This window comes from Lynx canadensis, chromosome E2 (genome assembly GCF_007474595.2).
Source record: "Lynx canadensis isolate LIC74 chromosome E2, mLynCan4.pri.v2, whole genome shotgun sequence".
Lineage (NCBI taxonomy): Eukaryota > Metazoa > Chordata > Mammalia > Carnivora > Felidae > Lynx > Lynx canadensis.
In genome coordinates this window covers 10,309,375-10,325,415 of record NC_044317.1, presented here as the reverse complement: position 1 = coordinate 10,325,415, position 16,041 = coordinate 10,309,375, and positions in this window count along the sequence as shown.

Below are 16,041 nucleotides of genomic sequence, written 5' to 3'. Positions count from 1 at the left end.
GAATATGCAAAATGCCCTGCGTGTACGAGATGCTATGAGCAAAGGTTGGAGAAACGAATTTGGGATTTAAAATTTCCTGCTTGGGGCAGGAAGGGGAGCTGGAGCTCCTGGTGATGAACACTTATCAGAACCCAAAGGAAACGTTTTCTCTGCTGCTTAAGTTAGAAAACAGGGCCAAACAAGGCTGATTCCTAAGGAATCAGACCGAAACTCTTCTCCCTAGAGAAGGGTCTTCTCTGATAGTGTGTTTTCTAAAGCAGAGATTGTGCTGAGCGACGCAACTCTTTGGGGTCTGTGCTGTGGGAGAATGCAGTGTTTGGGGCGTGTTTGCTTTTGGGTGGTGCTTTCCCAAGGAGGAGAGTTTGGTCTGGGGTCCGAAAGGACTCTGAGAATGGAGCTGGTTTACGAGCCTGTACAAGTGGGACGTGACTTGTACACCGAGCCACCACTGTGTTTTGTGAGCCGACACTAGGGTCCATGAAAGACAACTTGTTTTTTCAATGTTTCTCAGGCGAGTCCGCCCAAGACCAAGCATCTGAATCTTCTTGTTGGCCCTGGAAGCCCAGAAATCCCACCGTGGCCAGCCCCAGGTCTGGAGAATGGAATGTAAGCACCGCATCCCTCCCCAGGACAGCTGATCTGGGTGTCTGCCATCGTACCCAGCAAGAAAGGTTGTTTATTGATCTCGCATAATTCTGGGAACCTGCATTCTAGGGAGCTTGTCAATATACTAATCAAATTAATATGTCCTTTGATTACCCCCTCATGGCTGCCAAAGAATCCACAAATTTGATAGATACATAGATAGATAGATAGATAGATAAATCACATCCCCCCCAACCCTTTACCTTTTCTCCCACTAGAGATAAGATACTGAGTCATTCAATTTGGCTAGTTAACCTTGATGTGCATAATCCAATTTGTGTCCAAAGGACGTTGAGAGACCTGGGTGCCTATCTTGTCTCTGCCAAGTGCACTGACTTTAAGTGGGTCGTTTCCCACTTGAATTTTCTCCCAGATCTTTATTAAATTTTTTTTTTCAACGTTTATTTATTTTTGGGACAGAGAGAGACAGAGCATGAACGGGGGAGGGGCAGAGAGAGAGGGAGACACAGAATCGGAAACAGGCTCCAGGCTCCGAGCCATCAGCCCAGAGCCTGACGCAGGGCTCGAACTCACGGACCGCGAGAACGTGACCTGGCTGAAGTCGGACGCTTAACCGACTGCGCCACCCAGGCGCCCCATCTCCCAGATCTTTAAATAACTGGTCCTTTCTAATCAGTCAGGTGCCAGCTGAAATATCAAGTCCTCAGGGAGGGCTTCCCTGATCACTGGATTGATCTCTCCCCTACTCACTATTCCATCTATTCTATTCTGGCATTTCATTTTCTACATTTTAAGTTTATTCCATTTTTCACCATAGAACTTGTTCCTATCAAATATTACCTCATTTATTTGTTTATTTCCTGTCTCCTTTAATAAGAAATTAGGCTTCATGTGGGCAGGAGCATTTTCTGTCCTACTTATCTAGTGCCTGGCACATTGTTGGCCATAGGGTAAGCAGTCAGTGAATATTTATGGAAGACAAAATTAAATGAATGGGAGCTGGCAATGGTTATTGGATACGACACTGTTATGGGATGAACTGTGTGTCCCTGAAATCATATGTTAATGCCCTAACCCTAGGAGCTCAAAATGTGACTGTATTTGGAGATAACACCTTTAAAAAGATAATTAGGGGCACCAGAGTGGCTCAGTCGGTTGGGCATCTGGCTTCGGCTTAGGTCATGATATCACGGCTTGTGGGTTCAAGCCCTGTGTCGGGCTCTGTGTCGACAGCTCAGAGCCTAGAGCTTGCTTCGGATTCTGTCTGTCTGTCTGTCTCTCTCTGCCCCTCCCCTACTCATGCTCTGTCTCTCTGTCTCTCAAAAATAAATAAACATTAAAAAAATTTAAAAAGATAATTAAAGCTCCATGAGGTCATACAGGTAAGCCCCAATTCAGTATGGCTGGTGTCCTTATAAGAAGAAATTTGGACACATGAAGGTACACCAGGAATGAGAAGACACCATGGGAAGGGGCAGCAAGATTGAGGTCATCTGTGAGCCAAAGACAGAGGTCTCAGAGGAAACCAAAGTAATTCTGATATGGTGAAAGGAAAAAAAAAAAAAAAACAAAACAAAACAGAGTATTTTGTGACGGCAGTCCTCAGACACTGGATTCGGCAAAGCCAAAAACTTGGTGCAACCAAAGACATCATCAGGACAGTAGAAAAGATAATCCTACAAAATGGGGAGAAACATTTGCATATCATGCAATAAAGGTTTAATATCCAGAACATATTTTAAAAAACTCCTACAACTTGACACCAAAAAAGACTAACAACTCGATTTTTAAAATGGGCAAAATCTTTGGACAGACATTTCTCTAACCAAGACACACGGATGGCCAACGAGCGCATAGGTAGACAACCCACGTAGTCGTCAGGAAAATACAATTCAAAACCACAGTGAGATATCGCTTCATATCCATTACAAGGGCTAGAGTCAAAAACCTGGAAAAATAACAAGTGTTGGGGAGGGTGTAGAGAAATGGGAACGCGCATACCTTGCAGACAGGAAGGGAAATGGTGTAGCCACCACGGGAAGCAGTACGTACGTTCCTCAAAAAGCTAAAGAGAACCAAGGTCCAGCAATTCCACTACTTGGTGTATGCTGAAAAGACTTGGAAACAGATTCAGATGCTTATATGCACAATGTTCCCTGCAGCATTACTCACAATAGCCAAAGGTGAGAACAATACAAGATCCATGAACAGACTTGTGGGTCAATGGAAGTCGTCTATCCACACAAGGGAATATCGTGCGGCCATAGGAAGGAGCGGAGTATTGACGCATGCTACAATGTGGATAAATCTGGAAACATCACACCAAGTGAAATAAGGCAGACACAAAAGGGCACGTATTGTATGATCCGCTTCTATGGAATATCTAGGATAGGCAACTTCAAAGAGATGGAAAGCAGACCTGGAGATCATCAGGGGTTAGGGAAGGGAGAATGGGGAGTTACTGCTTAAGGGTCTCAGGGTTCCTGTTTGGGCTGACAAAAAAGTTTTAGAAATAGATTGTGGCCATGGTAGCTCAGCACTGTGAATTGTAGTTAATGCCACTGAATTGTACCCTTGAAAATGGTTAAAATGGCAAATGTTACATTTACCACAGAGAGGAATATACTGAATAAATGATTTATGACACCACTGTTGATCTTCTAGATTAGATTTCTACTGTCAATAGTTGATATAACTGATGCTGTATCTAAGAAGCTTTTTTATGGGGGCGGGGGTGCACCTGGCTGGCTCAGTGAGTTAAACATCCAACTTCAGCTCATCATCTCACGGTTCATGAGCTCGAGCCCCTTGTCGGGCTCTGTGCTGACAGCTGAGAGCCTGGAGCCGGCTTCAGATTCTGTGTCTCCCTCTCTCTCTCTCTCTGCCTTCCCCCCACTTGTACTCTGTCTCTCTCTGTCTCAAAAATAAACATTAAAAATTTTTTTTTAAAGAAGCTAAAAAAAAAGCTTTTCTTTCCACTTGGATTTTATTTCTAATATGAGTTTGGAGGTATATCATTATGATTTTGTAAGTTGGGGGCTTCTGACCCTGCATATATTTTCCCTTGAAAGCAAGCTTCAAAACTGTCTTTGGGGAGCCTTCTCTAAAGCCACAGACGACCTTCAGCTCCCAGTGCAAGGCTCCATTACAACCTGCTTTTTCTCCATAATGCCCATTATCACCGGTATCCCTGTTACAGGGTGTGGCACAGAGTAGGCACTCAATAAAATCCTATTAACAGGTGAAAGCAGTAAATGTAGCCAGAGCACCCTAACTCTTCCAGGGCAATTTAACTTCATACATAACCTCAAACTCCCTTGTCAATGCGGCAACTTAGAGTATGCTTTTTTTTCGATCTTTGGTAGGCATTTTCCAACAAACATATATTTTAACCTCCAAATCTTCAAAGTAGCACGCATTTCTTCTCTGAGTTGCTATGGGTAAGAAAAAGCCCGGGGTAACGTATTCACAGTTCCTTTAAGGAACCTTAGGGAACTCTTTTGCTGCAATTATATCTAGTCTTAGTATTGTGTGTGTGTGTGTGTGTGTGTGTGTGTGTGTGTGTATTTAAGTCTCTACCTTTACATTTTACTGCTGTGCTAGTATTTTGACTCACGTGGAAGTTTGTGTGCACAGGAACAGCCTGACTTCAGGAGCCACGTCCAAATACAAACTTCACCAGTTCTCAAGAAGCTTGACTTTTCAACGGGGTTGGAGGGGTGGGGGGCTGGACAACGCCTGGTGCTTTCTACTGAGGCTTCTATTCTTTCACTCTCCAGTCAGTACTGGACAGGGCCAGCGTGGTTTAAAAATAGTTTATTTTTATGGAAGGCCCGTATAAAGCTTGCACCAAAGCAAGCAGTGATTAAAGCACAGGGTCCTGCCCTATTTCAAGGAAAACTCTTTAAGAGCCAGGACTGATTTCAGCCTACCAAGGATTCGACTGTTTCCTCGGGCTTCTGGTTAGGCATGAGAGAATCCACCTTCCCGATCGCCGGGAGCAGAAAAGGCGAAGCAGGCATTTTCAGAAGTGCGTGAACAAAAACAACGATGAAATCTCCGGGGCTGAACATTATTGAAAAGGGACGCACTTTCTCACTTGCTGATTACATCAGGAGGAAGTGTTCTGGCTCAGAAGGAGGAGGTCTTTACTACTCCTCTATTAAAAAGAGAGATTAGCAAGCATTAAGGAGAGAAAGAGCCTGGGGGCTAGGATCTTAGGCTGGGCAACAGTATCTAATTAGAAGGTAATGGGGGGGGGGGAATACAATGAAAAGAATGCAATGTTTTAAAATTCTTATAATGGCAAGTGATGGAAGGATTCCTTTTTAAGGATTTCTATTTGAAAAAAAAAAACACAAAAAACGTGAGTTGGCTTAAAGACAGATATTAAGGAAGTGTGAGGGCACAGGGTGCCCTGAATAGGTGCCGAGGGATCCTGATGTTTCTCTACAATCTACTTTTTGCCCCTTCGCTTGCAACCTGACGGTAGAGAATAAGCATGAGGAATTTTTAACCTCCTGAAAATTCCACATGCTATACAACAATGGTCTCTTGGATATTCCCTTCATTTTTAGAGTCATAGCTCGTTTTAATTAGATAACCTCTAAGGTTTCTTCAGGCTCTAACTGCTTACTCTTTAGATGAGACTCTTGGGGTGCAGAGAGGTAATGGAATTTGCCCAGATTCACAGGGCTGGGAAGTGACAGGGCCAACACGAGGACTCATGGCTCCCCGTTTGCCATCTGCCGAGCGAAGCTGCTCAAGTGGGCTTGGGGACAATAGTACCGTCTTCTCGGTTCCAAATGTACTTGCTTCCTGCAAACTCTAGCCTGTAGGTACTGGCCAAATGGGACAAGAGGAGCCTCAGCTTGCCAACTCCAAGGCAGAGACCATCTGGTGTGTGAGAAAGAAAGACGTGTGATGATGACCTCAGGGATGGGAAGACACCAGCCCCAAAGCCACTGGAGACCCTGTAGTTCCGTTCTTCCAAAGAGCTTAATGATGGTCTCTTCCTTCCTATGACATGGGAGTCGAGCCTGTGTTTATTGTTCCCACAGCCCAGACCCAGGGTGGGCCTTTCTGTGATTTGCTTCCCAGCCCCACCCTGTCTAAATATGCCGCCCCTACCGAGTTCTCTTCTGTCAGCCCAGGGAAACGTCTCCCAACCCTACTGCTGATAAAAGCCAAAAGCCATTGTAGAAAATGCCAGAGGTCTCCGTGTCATCTTGAGTATTCGATTTGGTCCCACCGATAGTTGAAAGCCCACTTACTTTTTAACAACAAAAAGAGTTTCAAAGGAAAATCGCTTCCCGGCCTCACTTGTCCGCACTGAGTGACACACATCCCCTTGACTTCGCAGATGGTGTATTCATTCAAAGACTGAAAAATCGCGAAGTTTGTGCCGGCCCCGGTGGTTTTCCCTGGGACTTTTCTTTTTCTCACTTGTTTTGCCATCAGGGCAACTGGGAATTCTAGGACATCACGCGCTTTGGCGCCGTTGAAGGACAAGCACGCCGATTTCTTGGTTGAGCAGGAACCGCGTCTGAATTACGCTCAGACAACACCTAAGACGGGATAGCGCATCTTTCCGGGAACTTACGTTAAGGATATTCCCTCGTGCGCCAGAGTTCACTCTCCGCTCCCTTGACCAGCACTTGCGGAAATGGAGCAAACAGCAAATGAGGAGTCACTCGGGTCAAGAAGTGTGAGAACACAGCTTTACAAGATGGGAGCGATCCTGTCCCTCTGAGACACAGCTTCCACCAGCTCCTTCATCCTGCAGGGAGGAACCCGGACGAAAATGCCTGATACAGAAGGAAAATTCGTCGTGTACTGTCAGAGGCCGGTCAAAGGTCATCTCCCGGCATCACTGGGTAGTCAGGCAGAGGCTGCTGATGCACAGACACAAGGGCAAGACAGCACAGCCGTCAAGATCATGGCTGGTAGGTCAGGCTGCCTCCCTTTCAGAATCCCGCCTCCAACACTAACCAGGTCCAAACTCGAAGGACTCACACTCTTCAAGCCTCCGTTCCCTCATCTTCCAAAGGGAGACGATAGCAAGATCTTCCTCATCGGTTGTGCAAGAATGACACGAAACCCAGAATGTGCCCAGCACTAACTTTTTATTGCTTCAACATGCATACGCCAATGATAATAAAAAATTGTTAGTAGCGGTTGTGCAGGGGGCAACCTTTGCTCACCCCAAGGTAAAGAAACAGGTCCCAGTCTCACTCTCCTGCCTGGTATATTTGAAATAGAAAGAGTAGAAGTTTCATCCCTGCCTCCCTTCAGGATCGTGTATTGGGTACATTGCTTCCCACGCCCCCCGTATTTACGAGGACTCATTCAGTGGTAACTAACAGAAACCCAACCCAAACAAATGTAAGTATAAAATAAGATATATCAGAGCAAGCAACTGGGAGATCCACACGCTGGCTTCGAACCCAATGGGATGTGAAGACTATGGATGACTAAACCCCGATGACCTCCTTTTTTCTGACATATTACCCTCTCCCCACCCCTCCACCTAGCCCCACTGTGTTCCATTCTTGCCTGTTTCTCTTATGTGTTGTCTTATTCTCCCCTACTGCACACAAGTTCTTTGCATGGTTTGGTAGATGGCTCCCAGATAGCTCTGACTCATGCCTTCCGATTCTGTAGGCCACAAGACAAAACTCCTTTTCTTTCAGTCCTGGATGGACAAAGTCCTGGGGGAGAACTTGGAGTGACCCAGCCCGGGGCATGGAACTAAAGGCTGGGCCAGTTGCCACGGCTGGAGACACTGGGGTTCTGACGATTGGCTGAGTCTGCGTTACATGCCCAACCACGTCTCTGCCGACCCACAATGAACGCAGAGCAGCAGATCCACAGAAGAAAGGGGGTGTTGAAAGAAAATAGTAACTGCACACTTTCACTCAGAGTATGAAATTCTCTGTGTTGAAGAATTTATTCTCCCTAATTCTCATTGGGGGCACATGCCAGAATCTCAGGAAAAGAAACGAAGCATATTAATTTTTCATCTTTATTTTCTCAATTTTATTGTTGTTAATAACCCAAGATGTGTATCCTCCCCAACCAAGGGTTCATTTGTTTGCTTGTTTTCAGCGTGGAAACCTGCTGAGCTAGAAGATCCTTTGCTATGAGAAAGAGAAAGGTGGCTGATAACCCGTGTGGTCCCTGTATCTGTACCACATGTTCCCGTTTCACCTCGAATGAATTCACACCCAAAAGAAACAGGAAACTGGTCTGCAGTTCTCTGAGTATTCTGTGGTCCTATTTTCAAGCCCTCTCTTCCCACTCTCCCTCCCACCCAAGAGCATTTCAAGTGAAGGGAATACACAGCACAGGAAAGAATATAAGCCACTATTTTTAAGAGACAAACTTGGGGGCCCCTGGGTGGCTCAGCCACCAAGCATCTGACTTCAGCTCAGGTCGCAATCTCACGGTTGGTAAGTTTGAGTCCCGCATCGGGTGAGCTCGAGCCCTGCTTTGGGTGAGCCCTGCTTCTCTCTCTCTCTCTCTCTCTCTCTGCCCCTCGCTCACTTACTCCCTCTCCCTCTCTCTCTCAAAAAAGAGAGAGAGAGACTTGGGATGAAATCTGGGCTTTTCCACTTACACCCTTACAAGTGTGAGCTTGGACAAGTTATGGTACCTGCCTGAACCCCACCTTCCTCCCCTGCAAAATGAGGATAGGTTAGCTATTTCAAAGCCTCGTTGATGAGATTCAGTAGGGTATCGGGAAGACTATCTTCTGCTTCCAGACAAGATAAGTTAACAAACCAACCCCCTAAAACAAACCAACAGACAAAAAGAGACAAAACACAGGGAAAACAATGGTTTCCAATGCAGCATGCAGCAAAAGACGGTGATCCCCGAGAGATAGAGGAAAACGAAGCTGGTGCTAGGTCTGCCCCGGTGGACTCTGTGAGTTGAATCGTTGAGCTAAGTCTCCAGGGAGACCGAGGCAGGCCAAGGCATCTATGACCCGGGTATGCAGGGCAGACTTTTGGAGAGGCAAGAGCTGCACATGGAGAGAACCCCAAAGATCAGCAAGATGGTCCTCCCAGGATATGCAGCAGAGTAGTGATGGGCACATGCATTTGAGGAAACTACCCAAAATGAGGGAAAGAATCATCCGAAAGGATTAAAAGGAACGTTGTCTGGTACTCTTACAGGACCAGGGATAATGCCGTGTACCCCAGCGGGGGCTCTTGTTTCGTGGGCACTGGGGAGGGTATTCAGGAAGGTCTTGCTTCAGTCATAGGGAATAATTACCTCTCAGATGAGCGCTGCCCCCAGACCTGTCTCGCAAATCACACACGCAAAGACCCAAAACTTTGATCAAGCTGTTTGCCGAGAAACTTCACTGCAGATCAGAAAAATCTCAAAACACATTTCTGGACTTGCAAAAATATCCATCACCCAGCAAAGTGAAATTCACAACGGCTAGCGTCCAAACATCACCAGGCATGCAGTGAAACCAGAAAATACGACCCAAATTGAGAAAAGTGAGTAAGCTGAAATCCACCCCAGAACTGACACAGATGTTAAAATTAACAGACAGGACATTAGAACAATTATAACTGTATTCCAGATGTCCAAAAGTCGAGCTTTAACTGAAGATGGCTTTGACTTAAAAAGACATAAAATATATTTAAAAAAAAAAAAGAGAGAGAGATCCACATTGAATTTCTAGAGATGACATATATAGTGTGTAAGATGGAAAATACCCTCGAAGGGACTGATTGCAGGTGAGACAATGCAGAAGAAAAGATTAGTGAACTTGCAGCTATAGCAATAGAAACTATTCAAAATAAAACTCAGAAAAACAAAGAAAAAAAGAAAAGAGTATCAGTGAACCAAAGGACAATTTCAAGCAGGCTAATATATGTGTAAGTGAATTCTGTGAAGGAGAGAAGGGGTGTGGAACAGGTGTGGGCAGAGAGAACATTTGAAGAAATAGCGGCCAATCCCCCCTCAAATTTAATAAAAGCTATATACCTATGGATCCAAGAGACTCAATGACTTTCTAACACGAGAGACACGAAGAAGTGTATCACAACCAAAACGTGCTCAAAATCGTCAAAAATCGTAATTGAAACAGGTTTAAAACCAGCGATGAATAGCCAATCTTAAAGGAGCCAGAGAAAGAGACAAGTTAGGTACAAAAAAGCTAACATAAAGATGAGAGCAGCTTTCTTACTGGAAACAATGGAGACGCAGTCTAGAGCAACATGTAGTCTGCGCTTGCTGCCTTCCTGTGCACCATCTGCAAAGGACTGACCCCGTTCACAAGGGGGCTGCCGGTTCCCCAGTCCGTGGGGATAGTATAAAAGGAAACAGAGTTTGTTCTAAAGGAAAAAACTACCGACTTGGAAAATGCACACACTACCTCTGTTCACACCCCCCTAGCCAAGGACTTAATCCCAGAGCCAAACCTGGCAGCAGGGATGTCTATAGGCACAGCCTCCGCCCTCAGGCAGGAGAAAAACAGAACATGTATCCATAGTTCGAGGTGATCACCAGGATCGGCTGCACTGCCTGATTCCCATTTATTCTTTATCCAGCGGCCTCTTCATTTGGCCAATTAGCAAATGTGTGGCTATCTCACAAGACTTCAGGCTCTGTGAGGCTAGAAACCAAGTCAGTTTGGTATATTCCTGCCCGAGACCTGGTATCGTTTATGTTTTTGTTTTTGTTTTTTTTTTTGGCTCTTTTTTTCTTTTTTTAATACTCTTTCTCTACCTTTTTTTTTTATTTTTTTAACGTTTATTTATTTTTGAGACAGAGAGAGACAGAGGATGAACAGGGGAGGGGCAGAGAGAGAGGGAGACACAGAATCTGAAACAGGCTCCAGGCTCTGAGCAGTCAGCACAGAGCCCGACGCGGGGCTCGAACTCATGGACCGTGAGATCATGACCTGAGCCGAAGTCGGACGCTTAACCGACCGAGCCACCCAGGCGCCCCCCTCTCTACCTTTTTTTAATAGGTTTATTGAGATATAATTCACACACCATACAATTTGCCCATTAAACATGTACAAGTCAATGCATTTAAGTATCTTTGCAGGACTTTGCAACGATCACCATTGCCTAATTTTAGAATTTCTGGCCACCCAGATGAAACCTCACACCCATCAGCACTCATTTTTCTTCGCACTGTTTTAACCCTAAACAACAAGTAATCTACTTTCTGTGGATTCAGTGCCTGAAATAGCAACAAATCTCCATTCCTAGCGCCTTCCATGTGGTGGGCTCTCCATAAACACACACTGGACAGAGTTAACATCTTTTTGCTGTCAGCATACGTACTCAAGTGAAAGACCCCCTCCAAGGATATTTCAAAATACATATTGCTACTTGGTGACCTTTATCACACTCTCCTGGTGGCCAGAATAAAGGAATCATATCACACCATCTGGCAGCTGGTAATGATCTCACTTTGCCTCCACCACAGACATCTGGGAAGGGAACCCAGGTCCCATTTTACAGATGAGAACACCCAAGTCTGGCTCCCCTTGCGCCAGCTGGCTGATTTTGAGACTTGTTAACCCATTTGCTCAACATGGACCTGAGTCCTCAGCTTTAGCCAAACAAACAAACAAACAAAAAAGCAAGGTCCCCAAGCCTGAGAAAACGTTGTTTTAGCAGGACTCACTGGGGTGTGCGACCTATTATATAAACAATATTTGTTTTCAAACTGAACCATTCAAACTGAACCTGCCGTCTGATCTGCCCGCCAGCCACCTTCCTATCAGGCAGGCGGACGCCTGTGCCATCATTTTCCCCAAAGTGACATAAATATCCACACCAACACTCAGGAAAACTGGACATCTCCGCAGACAAGAATTTTTCTGCTCCTTAAACTGTTTCCCAGCTTGCTCTCGAGCTGGCAAGATGCCTCTGTTCAATCACTTGATATTCTGACTCTTCTTAGAGTAAACTCCGCAAACAACCAGCAGCCCAGGCGCCCTCTCTCACTGTGTGGGTTCTGGGCACACAGAAACGTGAGGACCGACAGGGCCCTGGTTTCTCACAAAAGGTCCTCACACTTTGGATCCCTTTGCCTTATTTTCATATAGCCACTTAAGGTACCGAAACGGAAACAAAAATTGTTTGAAGTTATCTATTTCAGAGCTCCTGGTCCTGGCCCCCAGCCACCAAATTGCCAAACATTGCCGTCTGCACCGTCTCGTCTCTCCTCTCCTCTCCTCTCCTCTCCTCTCCTCTCCTCTCCTCTCCTCTCCTCTCCTCTCCTCTCCTTTCCAACTGGTCCTTCTGAAAGGAAACAGTGGTCTTTCTTTCCAGGCACCTTGTGGAAAGGATGGATGACACAAAGCGAGGCTGGTGAGGGCGGGAGCGGCCTCCAGATTGGGCTCCGGCTGAGTGGCAAGACGGTGACAGTGTCTGGGAGGAGGGCCCTGCCCACCCGCTCCTGTAGACTTTGATGTTTCGAAGGCCTGTGGAAGGCAGCCAGGGAAATTGAGATACACTCACCCAGTAATTGATTATTCAGCTGTATCTCGGAAAGACACAGCCTGGCGGGGGCTGACGGCTATTGTTTCCTTTTTGCTGCTTTGCGGGGGTCGGCAGCCAAGGAAATGTGGGGCAAAGATGTAGCCTTCGGGGATGGAGGTAGGAAGTCATCCAGCCTTGGAGGCCCATCGTTCAGGTATTTGCAAGCCTCCCTTCCTCTAATCCGGTCTGAGATGGGCAGTGGTGTGAGGGCCAACCTGATAAGAAGGGAAAGACTGAGCCATTGGTGCATGGGTGGAGAAGAAGGAAAAATGAGTGCAGACATTATGGACAAATGGAATTTTTGTGGGCTTAATGATTTTTCAATTCTATGTGGGGTGGATCCGATGAATGGACCGGAGTTCAGGGTGTGCACAAGTTTTGTAAGATATTAACCCTGATCCACCATGTTTTCATTCCGTGACAGGTCGACTTTCACTTATTTTAAAATATACTACTGAAAGAACTTATGAAATATTATACCACTGTTCCCCTCGACGCAATTTTCCTGCTATCTTTTGACAGATGTACAAACGTCCATGATAACTTTTGAGTGATAACTCCATTGGTTGTGTTTCATGAGCATAATGGGCGAACATTTCTAGGCTGGAAGAGAAAAGTTAGAGGCTGTCTAGGATGGTGATTTTAACGTGGTGTGTAATGAGTCTTGTGGGGAAGGGAAAAACAGAGAAGGGAGACATCAGACTTTTCCCGGGTGAAAATTCATGCACACCCTTAAAAATATTTTAAAATCACCTCGGTGCTTAGATTTAATGTTGTTCAGACAATTTCATTGGTTTTGGAATTCCAAGGGATTGAGCTGCTGACGCTCATTAAAAGGGGAGCAATGTTGACCTAGTAACAACCTCTCGCTTACAGACAGGTAAACTGATCCCAGATTGACTTCCAGAAGGCAACACGGGTAGTTGATGTGGCAAGATCAAGACTTGGAACCCACTACTATGCTGCCAAACTCAACCCCCTTCTGGCGATACTCCTGGATTTGGTGGCTAGAAATACCCATCTTGGTGTCTGTCCCCATGACCTCTCTGCTAAAAAGAGGAAAACGAGGATCCTCTGAGTGGCAGTTGGGCTACAAGATAGTGTTCAATACGTGTTAACAGTCAGAGCTAATCATAATGCTAAGCATTTTATATTGATCATCTCCCTTATTTTTAAAAAATGTTAATGTTTACTATTTATTTTGAGAGAGAGAGAGAGAGAGAGAGAGCATAAGCGGGGGAGGGACAGAGAAAGAGAGGGAGACACAGAATCTGAAGCAGGCTCCAGGCTCTGAGCTGTCAGCACAGAGCCTGCCGAGGGGCTCGAACTCATGAACCGTGAGATCGTGACCTGAGCTGAAGTCTGATGCTCAGCCAGCGGAGCCACCCAGGTGCCCCTTTATCATCTCCTTTAAACCTCATAACAATACTACAAGTTGGGTACTGCAATTACCTCCATTTTGCAGGTGAGAAAACTGGGGGGGGGGGGGAGAGAAGCAGTATTTTGCACAAGGTCACACAGCACGTGGCTGACTGTGTATTAGTACTCATGACAACTGAATGCAGAACCTATACTCCTAATGGCTGGAATATGTGAATGTCTAATATCACGGTAGTTTGGGCTCTCAAATAATGCAGGCTCCAGCTTTAGTAGAGTTTGAGTAGAATTTGACCATTATTCCATCTCGGTGTCTGAGGATAGCATGGATTGCCTCCGTATATAAAGAGCTGCACATCACAGAGGGGAACCAAACAGATAGAGAATGTCCACAGAGAGAAGATGCTTCTGATCTAGGGTGAAGCCACTGACCTTAGGTCTTTTCCAATACTGAGCGTCTAGATGCTCGTGACCTGCCTCGGAGCTTTTCAGCCACCAGTCTTGGCTTTCCCTCTTGTATCTCTCAGATTGTGGTGTGTGTCTGGCATCGTTGCCACAAGCATTTTTGTTGCGTTAACTAATTGGCCAGAAGACAGTTTTGTCGTAAAAGACAGAGTCATGAAAAGAAAAAGAGGGACATTCATTAAAAAGGACATAATGCAACATGAGAAATGAAGACCACCATGAAGGACTATTGCAAAATGCAAACTATTTGAATACATTCAAAATGTGTAGTGCATATTCACGGCAGTCCTGTGCAAATGACTGCTTTTATTTTGTGGACCCTACCTAAGCATTTGTCTTCAAAGTCTTTCATTCACGCTATGCTTTTTTTTTTCTTGTGGATTCATCTTCTCATTGGCGTTCCACTTTTTCTGTCTCGCTAAAATTTCTTCCTTCACCAAGAGAGGTATCAGTTTACAAATACAAAGCTGCACATTCGTAACTGAGCTTTGTGCTGTGTGGTGGAAACCTCTATGCTATTGTTGGTTCTTGGCACAGTGTCACCGGTCTGTTGATAGATGTTCCAAAGTTCCGCAAGAAATGTGGATTCAACACTGCACCACTGTGTGGACCATTATGAGGGCTGAGATGCATATAACATAAAAATGAAAGTACTGTGTTAATGCAGAAATTAAACCAAACTGGGGCGCCTGGCGGCTCAGCCGGTGAAGCGTCTGACTCTTGCTTTCAGCTCAGGTCGTGATCTCGTGGCTTGTGAGTTCGAGTCCCGCCTTGGGCTCTGTGCTGTTAGCACGGAGCCTGCTTGGGAGTCTCTCTCTTCCTCTCTCTCTCTCTCTCTCTCTGCCCCTCCCCTGAATGCTCTCTTTCCCTTTCAAAATAAAAATAAATACACTTAAATATTTTTTTTTAATCTTAAAAAAAGAGAAATTAAACCAAACTGTCAACTGGTTATCTTTTTAAAAATATTTTACAGCAAAATTCCCTTCAGCCAGTTGGTGATGAGGCAGAGATACTTACGGCAAAACTGCCTAGAACCATTGTGGCGTCTATTGGTGTCACCAAGGTGTATATGGTCCTGACTGTACTGCTAAGTTGCCTTCCCAGGACATGTGAATTCTGGAGGGAAGGACTTCTGAGAGTGCAAGGATGCCTTTTCTCAGCCCCGTGAATCAGGCAAAAAACAGCATTGGAAGAGCAAGACTTTCTCTTGAGTCCTAGCTGATATAACAACATGACCCAGGATTGCTGGAGGAGGATGACACCATATAAAAGCAATGAATCGTTGCTTGGAAGCTGCTCGCCACACAGAAAACTAGCAGCATGGGGGAGGCCCAGATTATTGGAACAGGAAAGGACTTGGTTATCAAATAAAAGGCACCTTCATTTTGACATATGAGAAAAACAGAGAGAGCAAGCAAATTGCTCTATGTCACACAGCAAGTTGGGGGTACTAGAACTTTGGGACACCTCTGAGATCTTCTTGAAGTTTCCTTCCATCCATCCATCCATCCATCCATCCATCAAACAAACTTCTATTCAAGGTCTTCTCTGCTGTTGTCTATACAAGATGATGGAGGTTGAAAGAGGAAGGCGCCTCATTCCCCAATTTGGGAGCTTATGATGTAGCAGGGAGAGAAACATGTACCCAATAGGTACGGTAATTTGGTAAGAACTGTAACAAAGATAAATAGATCTTACAGAAACAGAAGAAGGTGGTTGACTTCCAGGAAAGACATCCTGGAAAGAGTTATATTTGAACGCAACTTTGTGGCTTGCAGAACAGTGTGTCAGGCAAGAGAGTGGATAATCTAAAAAAAATGGCACAGATATGTGAGCAGCTATGGGGAGATGAGGCAGAGAGCCTTCACCTCATACGGATGCTAAAAACAGAGGTGGAAAAAGCTTTAAAAAGTAGAAACAATGGCCACCTCAGAAAAATATTTGGGATGTAAGGATGGATTCCTACCAGAGGAATCCATGGCAATGTGGCCAGTCTGGAACAACGGTCTTAAAACAACCTCAACTATCTGAGGACCTGTCTATCTAACTTGCCCTATCTTGTTTCACATCAGTG